At 38.6% G+C, this 14,580-nt stretch overlaps 1 long non-coding RNA gene across 1 annotated transcript; it reads right to left on the minus strand.

Moving 5' to 3' along the window:
- Positions 1-3,527: 3,527 nt before the first annotated feature.
- LOC120529982 lies at positions 3,528-4,314 on the minus strand. The gene is made up of 3 exons (XR_005633845.1): positions 4,190-4,314; positions 3,915-4,042; positions 3,528-3,618 (listed from the first exon to the last, which is right to left on the minus strand). It is a non-coding gene; the product is annotated as an uncharacterized LOC120529982 (long non-coding RNA).
- Between the last annotated feature and the right edge of the window lie 10,266 nt (positions 4,315-14,580).

Raw genomic sequence — 14,580 nt, forward strand, 5'->3', positions numbered from 1 at the left:
ACCCAAACATGGGATACAAGATGATACATGGCCATCTGAAGTCACAAGGAGTATGAGTCCCAGGTATGTTGTATTTATTACGCAGTAGCTGTTTTTGTGAGTTTAAGATTTTGTCATCAGCAAACTAGACGTAGAATTTACCCCAAAAAATGTATTATCCATATAGTTGCCAGGGTGCAAAAGTCAGTGTGCAGAGTGGATCCAGAAGGGGTTGTGATGAGATCTTTGAGGCTGCATACATTAAGACGGCATCAGTATTCTGTTCCTGGACCTAATTGTCTGCGGCACATAGATGGCAACCACAAGCTGATCAGGTAAGTTGCAGTGGTCACAAATACACTTCAAACAGGGATATATTAACCTTCCAATTTTGTAAATCAGTTATCAATAGGCTTAAATATAGTGATATGCTGTAACAAATCCAAATTTATAGTCAACATGCAGCTACTCTAGTTGATTTCAGGTCATTATATATTGCTTTTATCATGCTTAGTACAAATATCAGTCTGCTGAATCTGCTAGTGTTTATCATCGAAAATGTTTTCCTCGTCCAGGTGGAGGTTTGTGGTCCATGGAGGAATAAATGGTTTTAATCGGATTCTTGTATACCTAACAGTGTCAGCTAAATAACCTTGCTGACACAGTCCTAAATAGTTTTCTTTCTGCTGTGGAACAATTTGGCTTACCATCTAGAGTCCGATCAGACAAGGGTGGAGAAAATGTTGGTGTACCAGAACTCATGGTTCAAAGAAAAGGAGTCAATAGAAATTCACACATCACAGGAAGAAGTGTACACAACCAAAGGTATATATATAATTTTGGATATTCTGAATGATATTGTCATTGTGCTATAAGGATAGCTTGAATAGTACAAAGGTCTTCTACAGTTGCAGCTGGCCAGAGTTAAAGAACTGGACCTCTTGTTCCAAAAATGTCTGCCTAAAAATGAGAGACTGACTTCTACATCTTAAGTCTCTCATTTTATCCAATAACAGTACTCCACAGGATATTACAGAGAGTGCCTGTCTGCTTAAGTGGTCTAAATTTCATAAGTTTCAACTTTTAATTCAGAATATCTCAACAATCTTTTTTCACCAAACAGAATTGAGAGGATGTAGAGAGATGTGTATGAGCATTTACTTGACCTTTTCTACTCCATATTTTTCACATTGGAAAGACAACATCTTCTTGAGCCAGACAATGAGCTTCATTTGTTCTCACTGCACTGGAATTTCCTTCCATTAATACAAAGGAACCTTAACTCCTTCCAAAATGCCTTGAACCACCATGGCCTGCGAAGTGAAGGAAACTAAACTCCTTTACAGCTGTGGATGGGACGCATGGCACAAGATCTAGAAGACCGCACAAAGGGACTGATTGCAGTTTGCATTATACTGAAATTTTCTGTAAAATAACACATTCGTGGAATCTAACAAAAGAATCCAGATTCATGGGGGGAATGAAATTTGATATTGTTCCCATTTCTGGGGACAACTATAACCAGGAGATATTGTCATGATCAGTTTTCAACAAACTTCAGAATAAAAACAATGAGTAACCAGTTGGGAGTTTAACCTTGTGGAAAAAATATTAATACAAATGCTTACTGTATTTAACATCAGTGTTCTATATTTTCAGGTTGACATCAATTACAGAGTTGACTGGGTTGGAACTCATATCCACCATGGTGGTGTGTCTGTGCCAGAGATTCAACTGCCTTGTGATCTCACTGATGCAGAAGCTGCCTCATTGCCTGCTCCAGCAGACAGCTGTGATGATGCAGTGGCCAATTATGTAGAGACTGTGCAACCTATTAGAAGCATATTCAACTGATTAGGGTGGCAGTTTTTTTACTTTTCTTTTTTTAAACCCCCCACACACACACACACGTATTGTCCTTATTTCATGCAACCAAATTACCTGTTACCAAGCATGTATATTGTCCTTCCAAGAGAACAAAGACTGATTTGTAAAGAATAAAGATACTGAGAAAAGACTGTATCCAAATAATATTTTATCCTAATTTCATGCTTCAGTAGTAACAAGGAATTGCATAGTACAGCTAACCAATCAAAAATTATACTACTGTCCTGTAAATGAAACACAAATCAATATCAATAACAAATGTGTGGATAAGTAACATTTCAATGATCAGACAAAGCCAAAACCAGAATAAACACTGCTAATTGAAGCTTTAAGTGAGGTGTCAGGGATGCCAGGGGCAACGACCTGGCCGGGACGCCGTGAGGGACCGGATGAGGGTCAATGACCACCCTGGACCACGTGGGAACTGCCTTCCTGGTTGCTTTGGGGGCCATGGGTAGAGGGCTTGGAAGCCCAACCCTGTAGGGACCCATGGTCAACGCCAGGGGGCGCCCCAATGCCTTGGGGACCCTGGACCTCAGCACTTCCGCCACACCAGGAAGTGCTGGGGGTAAGAAGAAGAGGGACACCCGGAGAGCTTCCGGGAGAACAGCCGGCATTTCCTCCACACTGGGGCGTGTCCAGGAAGGAATGCCGGGACACACCTGGAGCTCGTCCGGGATGATATAAAAGGGGCCGTCTCCCTTCATTCAAGGCTGGAGTCGGGTGGAGGCAGGACAAGGCAAGAGAAGAGAGAGTGGAGGCGGCCCGAAGAAAGGCATTGTGTGGCCAGGACTGTGTTTGGGGTTTGTGTGTGCACTTTGACTTGTAAATATTTGTGTAAATAAACGTGTGGTGGTCATTTACAACATGTCTACCTGTCTGTGTCCGGGCTGCGTCCACAGAGGTCACAAAGTTTGAGTAGTTCTGGAGGTGTACTGGTATCCTCAGTTTTTTTAAACATGTGGCTGATGTTATACAGGTACCGGTTGATAGCTCAACATTAAGCTGGCAGAATCTCCCATCCCACCCTGAATTTAAGGATCCATCCATCCATCCATTATCCAACCCACTATATCCAAACATAGGGTCACGGGGGTCTGCTGGATGCAATCCCAGCCAACATAGGACACAAGGCAGGAACAACTCCCGGGCAGGGCGCCAGTCCACCGCAGGGCACACACAAAAAACCCACCCACCAACCACACACTAGGGACAATTTAACTCTCTTGATGATGCTGCAAAATAAGTGTAAGAGTTGATTTTCATTTTTATCAGGAGGTAGTGCCTTCCTTGACACAGAACAAAATATATAAACATACCATTTTCAATGAACATTCTCAAGAACCCTGCAACCCGGCACTTGGTTTCCACACAGAACTCTTCATGATCGTCATCGCTACAAGCATCCATTGGCCAGTTAATTCTCTCCAGAATCATCTTTAAAGAGAATATTCGCACAAATGAAAAATCACATACTGCCAAGTTGAGTAATTCGCTTGTTGCCAGACCCAGTTAATATGCCTATTTTGAAAGATTTAAATCACCCTCAAAAACTTTCTACCTGTAAGAAGTTATAAATAGTGCAAAAACTACAACTTAAAGATGGGTTACCTCTGGTATGTAGTCCATGTCTTTTGCCCTGGGGAACATCAAGGGAACAACATCTGCCCTAGCTGTCAGCAGGGGCCGAAACATACTTTCCTTAAGGCCACGTCTCAACTGTTTTACCTGCTGTGTGGTCCTTCTTACAACCTGCAAAAGCAATTTTAATAAAACATATGAAATCAATAGTACATTTTATGCAACATTAAAAAGTGGATTGAGGGTGGGAGAGGAAAAGTGATGGGTCACTCGAGGGAGCATCATAAATTCACAATAATGAGAAGGAGTCTGCTGAGCTAACACTCTCTAGAGAGCAGAAAATGGCATTATTTGTTTGACTTTTATAAGTAAAAGTAGTGTTGCTATGAATCACAAACTGGCTATGTAACATATACATCAATCAACTTAAAGCATAATTTCAACCTAATATATGTTTTTAAACTTACAGCATGTAGCAACATTTTATTGTGTAGCCACCTCCTGTTAGTTGTGGATACAGCTGGCAGATCCCATGACAGGTAAGGTGTGATATTTTGTCCTCTTGGTCTGCTGTAAGTGCTGTATCTCCTTGCAGCTAGATTAAATAAAAAAATACCGTGAATGGTTATTGGTGATATAATGTAACATTCAGTTATTCAAATGAACAGAAAAAGAAAACAAACTTAATATATCAATGCTTTTTGAGTAAATGCAAAGAAAATGTTTGAGTTTTAGCACATACAAGTTGTATTGTGGCTCTGTAGTCCAGGTCTGCACAATCTTCAGTTACCACAGTTGCCAACTCTGGTTGAACTCCAAGTAATAAATGTATGATAGCAGGACTCAGTCCAACAAGCCAAGGCCCATCCTGCAAGAAAGAGTGCCCCAATATTCTTCCAGCTGCTTCAAAAAGATTGCTCTCAACGAGACACTTAGAAGTGCTTGGGATCAGGTGGTCAGGTTATTCTTCAAACAACAATGCCCGTGCTACATTTCCTTATAAAGAACAAGCACAGCAGTTTAAAATTTTCCACATTATATGAAACAAATAACCAAGTAATAGAGAAAAAAATGTGTCACACTCACCAATATTTATATTGAAACCAAACTGAACTTTTCCCAACAGTGTGCTAAAAAAGTGTCGGACCACACCCTCTCCAACAACATTCATTACATCAATGTTATCACTCACACAATAGGATAGAAAAAACACAAGACATTCTCTAAAATGTGTTCACTATAGTGATTACCTTCCCGGGTACAGGTAACTGGGGAGACCCAGTTTTGCTTTCGTTTATAAAAGTAAAGAAGAGATTTTTCACGATCTTCCTCACTAACAGTTATATCCATTTTCAGAACAAGTGGTCTTTCATGTTCATTATCTTTTAGCAAAGCCGTTTTATAATCCTTTGCTGCTTGCTGTGGATCACTTAGGTTTTTCCAATATGTGGAAAAATAAACAGCATACGTCATTCTTTGCATACATTTTTCAAATTTTTGTAAAAAACCCAAGAACATCTGCAGTCATTAGTTCCCGTATCTATGAAACTAACCCATTTTCACCTTCAAATCATCTCCAGTAATGTCAATGTAAGGTTCAGCACTGTTTGCAGTACTTGCTGAGGAAGATGGTCTGACTTCAGTTGCTGTGTATCTTCTGCTGTGTAGGTCAGAGTTGGGAACAGTTGACTCTGCTACCACTGGCTCATCACTGCCCGTACATGCCTGATCAGAACTCCTAAACAGAAAATTTTATATCATGAACATTAATCTAATTTCAAACAACTGTTTACAGTTATAGGTTAATACATGGAAGCACTGTATATAAAAAAGAGAATGAGCTGACAAACCCTTTACAGTTATGTCTGTGGTCTTTAATGAGGGTGAAGGGGAATGTTTGTTGACATGTTATACATGAAACCATGGATCCAGGTGCATTTTGAGGATTAAAATCCTAAAAAAAAAAGAAAAAAGCACAAACTTTTTTTTGTGATACACAGATAACATACCAGTGTCTAAAATGATAGGGACCAAATATACGAGCTTTCGATGTATTTGAATTTAAAAAATGTGAAAGTTCCTAATTGATCATATTAAAGTAAATACACAATATACTTATTATTTTGAAGTTATCTAAAATTTTTCCAAGTCAAGAATCTGTAATTTTTTGTTTCCTGCCTTGCGCCCTGTGTTGGCTGGGATTGGCTCCAGTAGACCTCCGAGACCCAGTAGTTAGGATATAGCGGGTTGGATAATGGATGGATGGATGGAATCTGTAATTTTTTTCATTTTAAAAAGTGCTTGACAAATTCTGGATTGCATGATGTCCTGAGAGCTGAAAGTAAAAAGGTAGACTTCTTTGCAGAGAACGAATATAAATTGTTGCTTGCCCAATCCTTGATGCTTTTTAAATACTATGCTACGTATCCCTCCTTTGGACAGGGAATAAGTTCCAAATTTCTGCACCATGTTGTCCCTGAAATTTTTAGGAGCTCAAATCCTCCAGCATCTGTAAGCTTGGGAAAGACCTCGATTAGCTTTTTGTTAAGGACTTCTGGATCAGCTTCATTTCCTGTGCAACAAGCAAAATAACATAACACAGGCTAAATATTAAAGGTTCCAAAGTTCTGGTCTAACACTGGCACTATCAGATTTGCTTTGTTGCTGTGTCTTTAACCAACTGTACAAGATGCCACTCAATTTGATGATAGTTGAACAAAAAAATAAAACATTTGTTGGTTATTCCTTGTGCAGGCAGAGTAATAATTTGTAATGTGAACAACTAGGTATTTCATGCACATAAACCAGGCAAATACAGTGGAGCACTTTAAAAAACTGCTAAAAACTCATTACTTTAATATGGACTTCTCATAACTTCATTTTAATTTAATCCTGATACTCTGTATATTCAATTTATTATCATAACTATTCATGGTGACTCTAAAAGCCGTACTAACCCCTACTCTCTCTTCTGTTTCTTTTCCCGGTTTTCTGTGGTGCCAACCTGCGCCACCACCACCTAATCAAAGCACCGTGATGTCCCTACATTGATGGATTAAAAGTCAGAAGTTTACATGACCATCATCATCTAGTCCTTCCATGAGAACCCTAACAACAGAGGACTGTTCATTTATGTTCGGTAGAATGCCCAGAGGGGGCTGGGTGGTCTCATGGTCTGGAACCCCTGCAGATTTAATTTTTTCTCTCCAGCCGTCTGGAGTTTTTTTTTGTTTGTTTTTTCTGTCCTCCCTGGCCATCGGACCTTACTCTTATTCTATGTTAATTAGTGTTGTGTTATTCTAATTCTTACTTTCTTTTTTTTTTCTTTTTTCTTCATCATGTAAAGCACTTTGAGCTACATTATTTGTATTGAAATGTGGTATATAAATGAATGTTGTTGTTGTTTTGTTTCCTCCACATCCTTTGCATCAAATTGATTTCTGTATTCTCAGTCTACCAAAATCACTTGACAGTAGGTGAAAACTTCTTTTTAAGATAGCCACTGTTCAATGATACTCATTGTAATAAAGTTAATGTAAAGATGTCAGTATGTTTATAAAATGGTGGCTAAACCCAACTATTGTGCGACACTCACAGAATATTTCTGTTAGATTTAATACCCCTTCAGTATTCAGCAACTGATATTTTGTTTGTGATGTGGCTACCGTCAGGTCTTTCTGTTTTACTTGTAGGCAGGTTTGTATTTTGCAGACAAATAACTATAGTATATTTACAACGATATTAGCACAGCCACCTAAAATAGAGTAATATACCTTGAACAGGAGTAAAGCGAGTAGTCGTCAAAGTGGGAGTAACTCTTCGGCTATCAGGTGGTGCTTTTACAGCTGAAACCTCATGTGCTGATTCCTGAGGGGATGAAGAGGTTAGAGCTTCCTGAATTAAAACTGCCGCTTCGAAGAGCAACTCTGAACAACTTTTTCTAGCAGTCATATTCGCCATGGACACTCACAATGACAACTTTAAGCATTTGCTTACCTTGAGAATCCTATGGCTCATAGTTCAATTACTCTAGGCTGAAGGTGGCACTCAACAAATCAATAACTAGAGGGTGTGTTAGAGCCCACCCTCTCAACTTTGACGAGTGAAAGTGACAGTTTTATTTCAAGCCGTATTTCATGATGCGTTTGGAGGAATGTTGTGGACAAAATGAAATTAAAAAATAAGCAATAAAAACATATTTCGTGACACAATTATTTATTTATGGTCTCATTTCTTGACAAAAGTGTTTATTTAGGCTCTTATTTCGTGACACATTTATTTATTTATGCTCACATTTCGCAGTACTTTAATTTATTTGTGCATTTATTTATTTATTTATTTATTTTATTTTGTCAGAAATATTCCTCCATACCACACTCCATTAACCAAAGAAAAGATAGATAGATAGATAGATAGATAGATAGATAGATAGATAGATAGATAGATACTTTAATAATCCCAAAGGGGAAATTCACATAATCCAGCAGCAGTATACTGATACAAAGAAACAATATTAAATTAAATAGTAATAAAAATGAAAAAAACTTAAAATAAAATTAATGTTCGTTTACTCCCGGTGGAATTGAACAGTCGCATAGTGTGGGGGAGGAACGATCTCCTCAGTCTGTCAGTGGAGCAGGACAGTGACAAAAGTCTGTCACTGAAGCCACTCCTCTGCCTGGAGATGACACTGTTCAGTGGATGCAGTGGATTATTCATGATTGACAGAAGTTTGCTTAGTGCCCGTCGCTCTGCCACAGATGTTAAACTGTCCAACTTTAATCCTACAATGGAGCCTGCCTTCTTAACAAGTTTGTCCAGGCGTGAGGCGTCTTTCATCTTTATGCTGCCACCCCAGCACACCACCGCGTAGAAGAGGGCACTCGCCACAACCGTCTGGTAGAACATCTGCAGCATCTTACTGCAGATGTTGAAGGTAGCCAACCTTCTCAGAAAGTATAGTCTGCTCTGACCTTTCTTATATAGAGCATCAGTATTAGCAGTCCAGTCCTATTTGTCATCCAGCTGCACTCCCAGATATTTAAAGGTCTGCACCCTCTGCACACAGTCACCTCTGATGATCACAGGGTCCATGAGGGGCCTAGGCCTCCTAAAATCCACCACCAGCAGAGAAAATTAAAAATAAACAAAAATTTCTTACTTGGCAGTTACAATCACAGTGAGGCATTATTCAGAGGTATTGCTGTTGGTGTAAAAGAGCTCCAGTAGCGTTTCCTGATGCACTTCTGCTGAATGATTAATTAGCTGAAAGTCCTCAGTGTTAGTGTGTCGAAGAAAGGATGTACAGCATTGTACATAATGGCGCTCAGTTTTGTTCTAATTGTCTCCTTCTCTACTACCTACATGGAATTCAGAGTGCATCCCATAACCTACCCTGCTCTTTTAATTAGTTTGTTGATTCAGTTGGCATCACTTGAAGTGATGTTACCAGTCCAGCACACCAAAGTGTAGAAAATCACACTGGCCATCAAAGACTTCTAGAAGATGTAAAGGCTGTCACTTCCCACATTAAAGGAATGCAGTCCCATAAAAAATAAACCTTGTTCTGCCCCTTGTTTAGTTCCACTGTGTTACGAGACCAGTCCTCTCTGTGAATAGTGTTCAGGTGTAGCAACTCTTTGGTTTATCAAAAATCAATAACCAACTCCCTGCCTTTGATGATGTTTAATTGCAGACAGCTATTTTTACACCAAGACACAAAGTTCTCTACCTGACTCCTATGCTCTGTCTCATCCCCCTTAGCAATATATCTCATAAGCACTTAATTGTGGATATTCACATTTGATGTGTTTATCTTTTTATATTTATAAGTACATTGTCTGAAACATCTATTAATCCATGAAGGAAGGAGAATATTGAAGGAAAACAATAGATACAATTGTATTACACATATTTAGTGCAGATTTTATTAATGGGATAATGCATGATCTATTAATTAAAGAAATAACCTGACCAATTTTAAAACACTACATTTTATTAGTAAGAATTCATTGCTGTCTTGTTTATTGGGACTGAAAGTGACAGTAAAGTTTCACTTGGGTAGCTACAACAGCATTGCCTCAACCTAAATATCACTGGCCCCTCAGAATTTCCAATGCCCCATTTAATCCCATATTTTTCCCTGGCATCGGCCCTGGCAGTAATATGATTCTCTCTAGCAATTAAAATAAAAAAAGAAGAAGTCAGAACCCTATTGCAACACTGTTTTTTAGTGGGAAGTTGGTGGTTTGGTGCTTCCTTTCTCACAATTGTAACCAAAGTTGGTTAAACACCCTGAGGTCAAGCATGATCTCTATGTTCTAAGCAATGCCATTTACTTGGCACAAAAGGTACTTATCTGACTAAGATTAAAAAAGAAAAATATGTAGTCATTGGTATCACTGTTAGCAGAAGAGCCAGTACCCTCTCAACCCTACAATTGTCTTGCACATCAACACTGACAACTTTCTTGAAAGATGGAGCAAAAAAAGAAGAAAAATCTCGGGTTGCAACCGTGTGCAAACTGCTGCTTTTGAAGATGTTGAAGAAGCCATTTTTATGGGGTTCAGTGATGCTCGTTCAAGAAACATTCCTATTAATGTGGCACTCATTCAAGAAAATGTGAGATTTCCAAACTCTCTTGGGACCTCCCCCAATGGGACGACACGCCAAAGAGCGTCCCAAAATGTGATCACCTGTCGTCTGTGGAAGACTGTTTATCTACTGCTGGGGCAACAGCAGACTCACAGCTCTGCTGCGTCTCTCTGCCAAAGCAAACTCGATGGATGATGCAAGGAACATTGTAAATTCAAGGAACAGGATTACTTGGCCACTAACCTGGCCACAACCCTGCCTGACTGCTGTGTCTGTGTATAGCAGAGTGGCAGATCCCGCTACAATCAATAACCCTGCTGTTCCTGTTTCAAGCTGAATAAAGCTGGTTTTGCTAAATTACTGAGACTAAGCCTCGTGTTTTGGGGTGCAAGACAGTGACTTATAGTGCAATCACAACCGTTTAGGATTTGCTTCTGTGTCGCTTCACTGCAGTGCTATGAGCCTGTTTTTGCCCTGCCCCAGCAACGAACAAACAATCTTCCACAGATGTGGCAATCGCGCTTTGGGACGCACTTCACCGTGTCACCCCATTGGGTGGGGGGTGGGGGGATCCCAAAAGAGTTCAGAAACCTCACAATATGAAGAAGAAGAAAAGTATGATTTGGCTTCTGATTGATAACTGTGCTGCCCACAACATGTGTCTGCATTTAGATAATGTTCGCGTTGAATTCCTCCCATGCAATTGCACAGCAGTGCTTCAGCCATTGAATTTGGGCATCATTCGCACCCTGAAAGTGTATTATCGCAAGGGAATGCTGAGAAAAATTCTCATCAGCATAACTTGTAGACAGGAGAAGAATAAAATTAACGTGAAAGAAGCTATTGAAATGATTGCAGAAGACTGGACGCAAGTTAAAGAAAGCACTATAGCAACAAATGCAGAATCTTGTTAAAACAAAATTTTCATTGCCACGAAATATTTTTTACATCCCTGGCAGTTTGTTGCAACAGAATTTTACCTGTATTTCCAAAAATAACACTACACTTGCATATATGGTAAATTACACAAATAAATCAACTTTGGGAAATGTGGAGTACTTGTGTTGATATAATGAATAATGAATATGAACAATCAATAAATATACATAGGCAGCAAGGATACTAAAAGGTCTTTTCTCCGCAGTTAATCATATATTCAGTTAAATTTTAAAATGCACTTAAATTATACTTCACTTTACTTGTTAACATATGTGGACATTTTGTATCTCAATGAAGATGGCTGTCAATTGGCAACATTTTGCTTCACTGAACATATGTTCACATACTGGAAAAATATGTGTTAGCATCACTTAGATGATCAAAAATGTTAAACTGTAAAATTTTTTCAGGCTGTTGAAGCTTTGAAGAGGTTGACATTGTATAAGACTGTGATTGGATATGCACATTCATGATCTTCTATTTATAATGGTTTTATAACATTAAAAAAGCATTTTGATGAAGTAATCCCTGTAACTGGTCCTTAGCGTATTATTTCTTTATTGATAAAATGAACATGCAATGCACTTTTGTTCTGCTTCCTTGTTTAGCAGTGCCAAACCTGTCATTTCTGTAGGTACTATGAGTGACCTGGAACAATACCATATTCCTTATCTGTTTTTCACAATTCCAGGTCACAGTGGTTCAGCTTTCTTTGTTGGCTTACTACCAAAAGTAAAACCTACCATAGACTTCTCAACCAAGCAGGCATTATCGCCAGTTTTCCCTGCTGCCTGCTGGTCTATGTTGTGCCCCTGTCCTATTCTAGTGTTTGATGGAATGTATTTTGGACAATGTCTGTTTCTCTCAATATATGATGCACTTGAAAAAACATCTGATTTGTACTGACTACAGATTCTTTAAGCTTGTGTCAATGTGAGACTGTTGCTGACCTGAACATTTTCAGAATGCATGCCAATCTGGTCTTCTTATCTTGTTCATAGTTATTCAAATAGAGTTTTGACCTCCTACTCTTCTTTCACACAGTGGAATGGTAAGTGTGAGGCAGACTCACATTAACTGAGTATTTACTTATATAAGTTAATAAACAATATCGGTATATACATGTGAAATTCTAAGTTCACATTTCAAAATTAAATTGCCATAGTCCAAAGATGGCAGGTTATATTGATGAAGGCTTGCAAATTCTACCCTGTACCAGCTTTTCTAAAAAAACATTCCTATATCTACTTCCAGAATCTGAACAATCTGAGTAACTAATTTTCAAAAAGACAGGCTTTTTGATACTAAAGAGCAAAAGCAAACCATATAAAGGGTCATAAATTGAGTGTTCTTTATAATTTATTTTTTCCTCATTATTTTTGCATTTTGCCTGAACTTATTTTTTAAAATGATGGTTCAGGGTGCAGTGTTTGGCACTGCTTCCTAATATTTTCACAGAATTTTCTTCAATTACTCACCATGTATGATGTTTCCATATTCTCTGTTTATCTACTTGGGTTTTCCTTCAGATAAAATTACTTATCTTCCTAAACATGTGCATGTTAGGTTATTTGGAGACTCTAAATTAGCTCAGAATATATATATGGAATGTGGGGTGAAAACGAAGTACCTATAGGAAATGTCCATCCAGTGGCTAGGTATGGGTTCAAACCCAGGATGGTGGATTAGAGAAGCAGCAGAGCTAGCCACTGTGTCACCCTAAGTAGAGGCTGCTTCATGAAATGTACACCCACGTTTCTCTCAAAATGGTATCTAAGGAATGTCATAATACAAAGGCCTCACTGCCCTGAACATCATAACACCAGTTAAGAGAACTTTCTCAATTTAAAATGTACATCATTTAATAACAGCAATTCTTAAAATCAACATATTATTTATAGAAAAGCAATATGTTATGATGACAGTGCAACATACCTGAGCTTAAAATGCAAAAACATAATTGTAAATGTGCCATAAGACAGTACATGACAATAATTTTCAGCTTGTAAACAACAGTTTGTATCAGTGAGTGGACTGCGAGCTTACAAACAGCTGCTGCATTATAAATAAATGACACTCATATGACAAAGTAGGCCACAACCCAGCATACCCTTCACTGTGACTCGGCTCTTCAAGGCATGCTTCTTGATTAGGCCATTTGCTTGATCCATTTAAAAACTCTTCTCTAGCAGAACACCCTGTCCTCAAGGGAGAATCCTGAGACAGCTGGTGCCTAGTCAGTGAGGCACCGATGGATGTAATGTACAGACACATCCTTCAGTGCCTACTGATGCAGAATGCAAAATATCAGTGATGTCCATGCCAGCCTCAGGGCAAATGATGGAAATACACATACTTCAGAGGCAGGCAGATAAGTCCCATTTTGGAATTTGTACAAAAACTGTATGGTTATCACCAGGCAAATGTGAAATGGTCGTCTCACAATTTAGAACAATGGATACGATTTTTGTGTAAACACAATGCTCTTATCTGGTAAATGTAATGCTAGGGACACATTATTTTAAACTGTCTTTTATCAGTAAAAGGCTGACACTTTTGGTGTACCATACTATCCAAGATTGATACATCAACCCAATAATCACGTAAATACTCTCTCTGATGAGAGTTTAATTTACATTTTGATCTATTCCTCTATATACTCACCCAATTTAGCCAAGTGTAGTATCAAAGAGAGCAGGAGATATTCATAAGACAATGGGCACAAGGCAGGAAAAAACTCTGTCAATAGCACCAGCTCATATCACACACACACAAACAGTCACACTGAGTCAATTTGGAGTTGCCAAACAATACTTGTCTTTGGGATGTGTGTGGGAAACTGAAATAGTTGGAAACTAGTTCACACATACACCCTGAGGCCTTGCAAACAACCAGTTGGATTGAAATCCAGTCTCCTGTTAGATGTGACATGGTAGCAACAACCACAACACCACTATGGTACCCTGATTTACATGTATAAACACCAAATACCCAGAGGGTGCATGGCATTTGGCAGTAAAGACTTTATTGTCACCATGCCACTAGAGTCAAAACAAAGGAAAATGAATTATGTTATACCAACTGTTCCACCTGGCTTCACTCAGAGGTGTTATAAAATGTATGTTATGAGCATAATATAAATAAAAAGCAGATCTGACACTTACAACCTCCTCATTGTGGCAGAAAGACAATGATTTTTTAGTATAATTTATTATCTAGTGCTTCTGAGGTTATTTAAGCCCTTGTGAAATTTAGCTGTTAAATTACGTTTAAGATTTAGAGGAATACAAGTAATTTTGCAGCAAAGAACAATTACTAGAGCAGCAATATTAATTAGCTCAATAGTTTAATGAAAATGAAATTTGATAGAGCATGTAGTATGTACCACAGTTATAAATGTACTGTACAACTTGATCGTTCAGAAACAAATAAGAGTTGAGTGACACACAAGCCTTGCTCCTCTGTGAACAGCACTTCGGATCCAGCAAAGTGTCCATCCACTCTCATTCCTGCTGTCTTAAAAGTCTTTTGTTACTCTGGCTCAAGTATAGATCTCCTAACAAATGAGTCATTTATTATTTACTGTAGACAAAAACTGAA

The sequence above is a fragment of the Polypterus senegalus genome, chromosome 5 (assembly GCF_016835505.1).
Source record: "Polypterus senegalus isolate Bchr_013 chromosome 5, ASM1683550v1, whole genome shotgun sequence".
Classification (NCBI taxonomy): domain Eukaryota; kingdom Metazoa; phylum Chordata; class Cladistia; order Polypteriformes; family Polypteridae; genus Polypterus; species Polypterus senegalus.